The following is an 8883-nucleotide window of genomic DNA, read 5'->3' on the forward strand; positions in this document are numbered from 1 at the left end:
TACCGATGACCCACTGTTATCAAAGTTACTTAACTCAAATGCATGTAGCTTACCAATAGTAGCATCTAAATAAATTGGCATATTAGTTACAGACCTCAATTCATTGATTACAGAGACTCGGGTTGCATAATTCGGTAGAAGGGTTCTTAACAACTTACTTGTTATATCCTTTTCTTCAATAGTTCCACCTGCTCCTTTGATTTGATTGACAATCTCCTTTAGGCTTGTACTATACTGGGTTATGTTCTCACCTTCATTCATCCTCATAGATTCAAGTTGTCCTCTTAGACTATCCACTTTTGTTCTTTGAACATGTTCATCTCCTCCATACACAGATATGAGCTTGTCCCACATTGCCTTTGCATCATTGCAGCCTTCTAGATCATTAAACTCTGAATTGGTCAATGCAGATGTTATTTCAATCATTGCTTGAATATGTTCTTGCTTTGCTTTTATCTCTTCCATAGTCAATGGATAGGTGCTCGATGTGATGAAATCATTCTCTAGATAATATACAACATATTCTCCAACTCCTGATAGGTGCAGCTTCATCCTTTTCTGCCATGTAGAGAAACTTGACTTGTTTAGCTTCGGTGCATCCCTCTTATACATCTTTGGATCTTTTCCTCAAGTACCTTTAAACTTTTCCTTCCGGAGTCCAAATATCTGATACCAATTGATAGTTCTGATACTTAAAGATAAGTATAGATGCCAAGCTAATAAGATGAGAGGGGGGGGGGGTGAATCATACAAACTTAATCTTCCATAAAAACATCAGATTCAACCTCGGTAACATATACTTCATTAATATAACCAAAACTGCTAAACATGCAAACTCAAAAGCATATAAACATCATAACACTCATAACACCAGATTTAACGTGGAAACCCAAATAGGGAAAAACCACTATGGGATTTCGGAACCACTAAGAAATATACTCTTCTAGAGTATGCTCGGTTAAAAGCAAATCCTGTTAAATATTACAAACACATTGCTAGATGTGACCCGGTTAAGGGATTTCCCTCAGATTTGTTAGGATCTTCACCTTGTTAGAAGTGACCTTGTTAAAGAATTTCAAACACTCAATTAGAATGTCACCTTGCTAGAGGGTTTTACAAATAAGACTGTTAAGTCCACTCGGTTAAGAGATTTTCTGTCACTTCACTAAATAATAGTAATAAAAATCTATCTGCAACTTCACATCTAAAATGCTAAAGCAGATTCTTATTTTCTCAATACAATATAGACATAGAACTAATCATGTCCATCTGCTAGGCTCTATACTCTATTATTCAAAATAGATCTTCAAGCTTCTGTGCTCGGTAATCACTATGTAGCATCCCTGTGCATACACTTGCCCGCATACATTGTTTATCAACAGTTCCCTATTTATAAACAATTCATCAACCGCTTAATCTCCTTGACCACATTTCCCATGATCAATCATAGCCATCAGATATTCAAACTTTGACCAGGTTCAATGTATCCTTCGATCTGAAAATGTTTTACCCTGCCTCGGAACTTGCATACATTTCTTGGAACTTATGCTAGGGTATTGCGGTTCAATCTAAGCTATAGATCTTCCTGCCGATTTTCCTTTGCCATAGATTCTTTAACAAACTTCATTCACGGCATACCAATCATTTAATCATAGCCAGCTCATCAGCTTCCTTCATTAAATAATGCATGTAATCATTTAATGTATTTTGTTATTACTCGGTTGCAACTCGGTAAATACTAAACTTCACTCGGTAGACATTTTGCCTTCATTAACCGATAGTGATAATCTTAGGGTTTATCGACTAGGTTCCTTAGGGATTACCGACTAGGTTCTTTGCTCGGTAACATAGTATAGTATTAACCTTTCAATCAATAACATATGTAGGATATCAAAACAATCTAATCCTCATGATCTCATCATTGTCTAGCTCGGTAATAGTTGCTCATTGAATAACTTATTTCTCCCCTTATTCATCATATTCTTTCTGTGTCTTTTATCGACATCTTTATACTCATCAAATCATACTTCTCAAGATATGGTAACATCATATTGAATTAGAAACTCAATTTCTTGACATCAATGACAAAATAATAATATTAAGACAGTAAACATCCTTAATCAGTTTTATCCATAATCATCAACAACCTTCTCAATATCCTTATTGAAATGCCAACAGTCTCTCCTTGTCTGTTATAATGCCAAATGCCAACATGGAATAAGGTGTGTCCCATGATTATGAAGTCTTTTAATGTAGAGGGTAGGCTTAAGGTTTATTACTTCTACCATTTCTATCTACTAAACCATTTCCAAAATCATGATTTGTTCTCACTTTCATTTTTCTTTCTTATCTTGCTTTAGAGTTTTATGCTTGAAGCCATGGAGGCCATGGTCAAAAATTCATTCCACTTCATCAAGGATTGATCTTTCATCTGTACTAGTTTCACCTTGCACCTAGCCCTCCTAGGCAATTGTTAACCCTTGAGTATGAAGCCCCTCTCTTTTCTTCCCCCACCTCACAACTACTATCCTTGATTCCCTCGGTGGTGGTAGAAAGAAACATCTTAAATTTCCTCTTGCAATGGCTCTCTAGTGACCCTTAATCTTGATCCTATAGTTTATTTGCAAAAAGCCACCTTTTATAAGGCTAAAAATAAATGAAAAACCCAAGGTTTCTCATCCTCTGCTAAAAAAAGAGAATTGAGGTGGATAGTGAGGGTGATTTGGAGGTTGGGGAGGATGTTAGTATTGTTGGCATTGCATGAAGATTGCATTGATGAATTATAGTGTTGTCATTGATGTCAATAGTAACCGGTAATGGAGTTGTATTGCAACCGGTAGTTGAGCAGTGATGGAAACCGGTATTGGTATTTGAAGTAGAGTGATCAATCAGTAACTCTAACCAGTTGATATGCCAAACCATAACCTATGGAGCTTGGTGAATCAGTTATAATGATCTATGATTGAATGGTGATCGAAGATGGAGATGCCACGTAAGCAGGATGTGTGTGATGAGTTTCAAAGTGGTTTTGGTGCGTGACAATACCTGTTTATCTTGGGAATGAGAAAATGCATAGCATGAAGTGATAACCATGTGATGAGTTACAGGATTCGATGTGTGGTGATCCAAGAGCGGTTCAAGTTGTCTAGAACAATGTGTAGTTGATTGCTATGTAATCTAATGGTCATGTTTGAACCGATATGTTTTTAATCTCGATGAGAGTTGTAGGTTTTTTGATGTGTTACCGACTTATTGTATTTGATTATAAGGTTGATGAGTTGTTTTGTAATTGTGTTAGCAATTTGGTTAAGTGTGGTAGTGTGATTGTTGTCGAACCAGGAGTGTCTGCAGAATGTTTTGAAGGCAGATAGGAGTAGAAAAGGATCTGACTAGGCAAGATAGTGCTATTACCAGATCAACAAAGATCTTGTTGTTCTATAACCATTACAATAGTTAAGTCCCTTAACCATTAGCTTGGATTTTAAATACTTTATTGAGGTTACTCCTGAAGAGGAAAAAACAGATTTGAAAGGTAAACTGATCAAAACATAACGAAATAAACATGCAGAATGCTAAAATATCATAAAAGACCATTTCACCTTGCTATTTTACCTTCTCCTTCGGATTGAGCTTGATGAAGTGAAGGCGCCCCTAGATAATGCTCCACTTGATGTGCTCCTTTGATTGCTGGATGTGGATGGCTCTCCAATATTGTGCACAAATGATAAGGATGAATGATAAGGATGAGATGATCAAGTTGCCAAGATGATTTCCTGGGCTCAAAAGGGCAGCATAAGCTTACAGGATTTCAAGATGTTTTGAATGAAGGGATGGAACCCTATTTTATAGGAAGAGGAGAGGAAAACAGATGGCTAGGATGAATTCGAGATGAAGGGATAAGATTTACTTGTGAGGTCACACAAGGTCCAAGAGAGGGTGTGGAGACCAAGAAATATGCCTTAAAGGCATTTCGTATCTCCACACTCTACAAGATGCATTGGAGGAATTAAAAATTCTCCAAAAATGGATATTATGGGGATTAGAAGAATAAAAAGGAATTAAAAATTCCTTGGGAGAGGGAAATGCCTAGAGGAATGTGAGATTTCAAAAATCTTACATTCATCTAGAAAAAGAGCATTTAAAGCTAGTGGCTGGATGAAAGGACAAAGAGTTGACTTTGTGGCTAATCATGATGATTAGCCATTAACGACTCATTAGGAGGGGAATTAGAGGAAATGTTAGGTGGGATTTATATTTGTAGGAGAATTTGACTAGGAGAGAGAATGAGTGGAGGGAATAAATAATTAGAAGAATAATGTTAAGTGAGTTTAGGGAGTTTCTAGAAGAATTTATTAGGTTAATGATGAATTAAGAAAATGATTTGTAGGAATCATGTAGGTTAACTAATTAATTGAAATTAATTAGCTAAGAGGAAGATTTGTGAGGGTTTGATTTTTTAGAAGAATAAAGAAAGGGATTGATTTATTAAATAAATCAATCATATGCTATAGTGACAATATTAATTATATTTAATTAATATTGAGAAGAATTTTAATTAACATAATTAATTAATTAATTATGTGAGGAATTAAAAATAATTAAAATAATTATTTTTAAGTGTCTACATTTTGCCCCTCTTTGAAGCGAGGTGTGATGACGCATTGATTCAAAGAATAATCTTGTTTTGATGTTGATATTGGTTTGATAGGATGCCCCGACTCTTGATTTATAGATTACGGTATGGTGATGCCCCCTTGGGAGATCAATTGAGGTATTTGATCTTTGGAGTTTTGTGAAATTGATATCCCGATAGATTTGATTTGATTTGATTGATAAGATCTAGATTCAGTCTGGTTTCAAGAAGAATTCATCCTGTATAAGACAAAGATGATCAAAGTGTCTGGTTTCAGGAAGGATTCATCCTGTATAAGACATGATTGATCATAATGTCTGGTTTCATAAAGGATTCATCCTGTATAAGACATGATAAGAGCGTCTGGTTTTAGGAAGGATTCATCCTGTATAAGACATGATTGATCACAACGTCTGGTTTTAGGAAGGATTCATCCTGTATAAGACATGATCGATCACAATGAACGTCTGGCTTCAGGAAGGATTCATCCTGTATAAGACATGATCAGAGCGTCTGGTTTTAGGAAGGATTCATCCTGTATAAGACATGATCAGCTCGTCTGGTTTCAGGAAGGATTCATCCTGTATAAGACATGATCAGCTCGTCTGGTTTCAGGAAGGATTCATCCTGTATAAGACATGATCAGATCACAACGTCTGGTTTCAGCAAGGATACATCCTGTATAAGACATGATCGATCACAACGTCTGGTTTCAGGAAGGATTCATCTTGTATAAGACATGATCAGATCACAATGTCTAGTTTTAGGAAGGATTCATCCTATATAAGACATGATCAGAATCAGAATTGATTATGTGAGGAAAAAAAAGAAAAATAGAGGAAGAAAAATTAGGGTGGAAGGGATAAATGAGGAAGATATATGAAGTAGTCATGAGGTATTTGGAAAGAAGAATAAGAGATGCAAGACCACAGAGGAAAAATGGGGGCAATTGAGAACTCCATGGGATTATTGAGTTTAGGATTTGATGGAATGATGGTGAGATTTTGTGCACAACAAATGTGGAGAGCCAACCTAGTTTGATGTTGCCCTGAGTGACTTGCACCACTTCTTATAGAAATCAGGATGCCATGAGAAACCTAGGGCTTGGACTGACTCTACAGACAAACAGGAATTTCTTGCACACAACAATGCAAGTGTTAAGAAACACTAATACAAAGTTGTGGGTTCATGCAAGGAAACCCTCAAACACACCGATACCTCTTGTACATGAGAAGGTAAGTGTTGATAAACACTAGTACCAGGTCACCGGTTTATACAAGAAGGATCCAAAACATGCCATACTATGAAATATGCCCCAATATGCACCTATCATAACATACCTGGATATGGAAGAACCCAGGCAGTCATAAATAGTGGCAGTTGTAGGGCAAAAGATGCAAGCCTATATGAAAAGATCTAACAAAATCTAACAAGTCTCTTCCTTGCGACCAAATGATACCTCTTGCCAAGAGTAGAACTAGGATGGACTTGGGATTGTTTCTCAAGACTTCTTGAAGCTTATACAGAGGCATAAAAGCTTAGTTTCACTGGGACATTTCTTGTTCATGACTTAGGCGAAGACTCATCATCATATGCATGTTTTATTGGGAGGCGGAAAAGAAGGAATTTTGTGCATGGGTGGGCTGGATGGTAGATGATTTGTAGTATCGACATGATAGACAGTGGATCCGGTTATTTACCTTGGTGCCTGCTTAGAGGTTTTCACCAAGATACTTGCCCATAGTGCCACGAATTTTTTTTCTTTCTTTTTCTGATTTTTTCTTTTTTTTTATTTTTTTTGTATCATAAGGTGCCTGTTTGCCAGGTTTGCACCAAAGTGACAATTTTTTCAGGATCTTTTTTTTTCATTTTTTTATTTTTTTGACAATTTAAGACTTTCTGAGGACTAAGCATAAAACCTTTTGGGGTGCATGATATTCATCGGATCATCCAAAGGATCGCCTTCGGGAGTAGCCAACTGATAAGCTCCTGATCCATATTTCGCTATGATTACATATGGTGCAAGCCAATTAGGCTCGAACTTGCCTTTCTTTTCTCTTTCTTGTAGATTTTTCTGATTCTCCATGAGGACAAGATCACCAACTTGGAATTCTCGGGTTCTGACTTTTTTATGATATCTCATGCGCAGACGGTTCTGATATACCCGGAGATGATTCAAGGCCTTGAGGCGCCTTTCATCTAACAATTCTAGCTCTTGTAAGCGGGCAATTATGTATTCTTCCTCTGGTAGGATGTTTTGCAGCGATACCCTTAGAGAGGGGATCTCGATCTCAAGGGGAAGGATAGCTTCAGAACCAAATACTAGGGAATAAGGAGTGGCACCTGTGGGGGTGCGGATGGAGGTGCGGTAGGCCCACAATGCAGGATGGATTTGGAGGTGCCAATCACGGCCCGCTTCATTGATTGTCTTTTTGAGGATTTTTATTAGGGTTTTATTAGAAGCCTTAGCTTGGCCATTGCCTTGGGGATAATATAGAGTGCAGAAACGGTGTTGGATGTTGAATTTTTGGTAGAGTTCTTTGACATCCTGGTTTTTAAATTGTTTACCATTATCTGTGATGATAACTTTTGGGATGCCATATCGGCAGATTAGGTAGTTCAGGATGAATTTGGATATTTGCTTGCCAGTGGTGAAAGTAAGAGGGATAGCCTCTACCCACTTGGTGAAGTATTTGGTGGCGGTGATAATGAATTTATGTCCGTTGGAAGATGAAGGGTGGATTTTCCCAATGAGATCGAGCCTCCACTGCGAGAAGGGCCATGGTGTAATGAATGGCTGCAATTCTTGCGATGGTGCATGAATCTTGTCGCCATGCTACTGGAAAGGGATGCATTTCTTCACATAGTTGTATGCATCTTCTTCCATTTTAGGCCAATAGTATCCTGTTCTCAAAAGTTTTTTAGCCAATGTGAGTCCACTTGAGTGTGCCCCACAGATGCCCTCATGTACTTCGCGTAATGCCCATTCGGCTTCTTGTTTATCTAAACACCTTAGGAGGGAACCATTAAAATACCTTTTGAACAAGGTGTCTGCAAGGATGGTGTAACGGGCACATTAGCGGATGAAAGTTTGTTGTTGGGTTTTGGTGAGATGTGGGAGAATGGTGTTGTCTTTGAGGAAAGCGAAGGTTTCTTGGTACCAAGGGGACTCTGGACCAACAAGAACACACACCATTTCAGATTCTGGTAGGTCGTATGCCGGTATAAACAATTGCTCGACCAAGAACTTGCACTTCTAACTGTGTGCTAGCATTTGAAGGAGGGAGCCAATGGTGGCCATTGCATCTGCAGCCTTGTTGTTTGTTTGTGGGATTTGATCAAACTTGATTGCCGTGAAATGTTGCTTAAGATCTTCAACCATGGTACGGTAGGGAAGGAGTTTATCATCTTTTGTCTGGTATTCATCATTGACTTGTTTTATGACAAGTTGGGAATCGCCATAGACTTGTAATTCCTTTATTTTCCAGTGGATAGCCAAGCGTAAACCTGTGATGAGGGCCTCGTATTCTGCTATGTTATTAGTACATGCAAAGGCTATCTTGTATGATTTGGGGATGCCATCTCCTTGAGGTGTGACCAATAATATTCCTGCCCCCGATCCATTTTGAGTGTAGGAGCCATTGAAATACAATTTCCATGTGGAGGATGTGGCAACAGTCATAATGAACTCATCTGGTAATTCTATGAGAAGAGGATGGTCGCCTGGAAGTGGAGCTTCAGCTAACTGATCTGCAATAACTTGTCCCTTGATTGCCTTTCTATCCACATATTCGATGTCAAACTCACTTAGAAGCATGACCCATTTAGCCGTTCTACCAGTGAGAGTAGCTTTTGACAGGAGATATTTAAGTGGATCGATTTTAGCAATTAATTTTGTCTTGTTGTTTAGCATATAGTGTCGTAGTTTCTGTGTGCTAAATACTAATGCCAAACATTCTCTTTCAATGGGGGTGTAATTGAGTTCATATCCTACCAACGTCCGACTGATGTAGTAAATTGCGTGTTCCTTCCCTTGATCATTTGTTTGCGCCAGTAATGCCCCCAATGCCACTATAGTAGCACATATGTACAAAATGAGGGGTTTTCCAGGGGTAGGTGGCATCAAAACTGGAGGTGATGCTAGATATTTTTTTAATTTTTCAAAGGCCTTTTGACAGAGGCAATCCCATTTGAATTTTGTGTCTTTACGTAACAAATGTGCAAATGGATGGTACTTGTCGGCTAGCTGT

This window comes from Cryptomeria japonica, chromosome 11 (genome assembly GCF_030272615.1).
Source record: "Cryptomeria japonica chromosome 11, Sugi_1.0, whole genome shotgun sequence".
Taxonomy (NCBI): domain Eukaryota; kingdom Viridiplantae; phylum Streptophyta; class Pinopsida; order Cupressales; family Cupressaceae; genus Cryptomeria; species Cryptomeria japonica.